The sequence below is a fragment of the Protomyctophum bolini genome, assembly GCF_963924005.1.
Source record: "Protomyctophum bolini genome assembly, chromosome: 12".
Classification (NCBI taxonomy): Eukaryota; Metazoa; Chordata; class Actinopteri; order Myctophiformes; family Myctophidae; genus Protomyctophum; species Protomyctophum bolini.
This window is the reverse complement of record NC_137873.1, coordinates 41,134,063-41,135,421: the sequence shown is the minus strand read 5'-3', so window position 1 is coordinate 41,135,421 and position 1,359 is coordinate 41,134,063.

Genomic DNA, 1,359 nt, shown 5'->3' with positions numbered 1-1,359 from the left:
GTGTCGTGTAGATCTGGAACGCTTTGTCCCGAAGCTCACCGCCGTTACGAGGAGGAGGACTGGCCGACGTGTCGTACGTCTACTCTGGAAATGATCTTCTCTTCCTCTTCGGCGGTGGTGGCTATACGTTTTTCACTGTGTAATTGCTCCTATCCAGCAGAATAACAAACGCTCCGACTGATGATCTTAAGGTTGTTTATTTCCCCAAGACAACGTGAAAAACTGCAAAGAAATCACATAACAATATTCTTTTAAACACAATGAAACATGAAATATGAATGTCCTTGTTGTCAGTCAATCATGATACTGTCCGTATTATATATAAAGAAACACAATGATATGTACACAAACACAATGAAATGTAAACAAACAATTAAACAATAAACAACAACATGTAACATACCGTGTGCGCCTTCTGCAGATTATTTTAGGAGTTCAGTTAAGTTATTTTATATTATTTTCTTTCTTATGCATTTGTGGAGAGACTCTGACATGAAAGAGCTCCTATCTTCCCCTCTGCTCCGTTTGTTCTGCCCAAACAAACATGCCCAAAACCCAACAGGTGATTGAAATGAGGTGATTAGCTGCTTAGGTGAGCCTTCAACCTGCTACATGAAACAGACAAACAGACCCCAAATACAGAGCACAGTAGATGGCGCTATATCCCCATGCATTTACCATACAAACACCCAAATAAACATACATATAATGTTCACATATTATACACCTTCAGAAAGGTAAGCAATAAAATAGAGTATTACAAAATACCCAATGCTGGGACAGCTACACATATTGTAAAATCAATGTTAATTTAACTCTGAGTGTACAAATGGAACCGCAAGGCTCCATTTGGTTCCATCTGTACACTCTCAGAGACAGTTACTTAAAGTAAAATGTACTTAAAGTACTCATACTGCAGAATGTCTCATTTCACAAGTTCAAAATGTGTTCAAAATAGTTTGTAGATCTGCTATTTTCAAATGGTCGAAATGTATGTATAGGGTTGAAGTGGTTATAAGGTATGTTTTTCTAATCAATCTCCAAAGTAACTAAGTAACTATAGATTTCAAATAATTTTAGTGGAGTAAAAGTACAAATCTTTCGATCTGAGATGTAGTAGAATAGGAAGTCAAAGTATTGGAAATTGTATATATATATAGGCTACTCAAGTAAAGTAGAAATACCTCAAAATTGTACTTACTGTAAGTACAGTACTTGAGTAAATGTAGTTAGTTACTTTACTATCTCTGTACAGTGCATACAAGCATGGGTTCAAAGTAAACACACAGTTGTACAGTAACTAAATTGCTTTGGTGTTTTGTGATATAGCTTTTCTAGGCTATCACTTTTAGTTCTTAT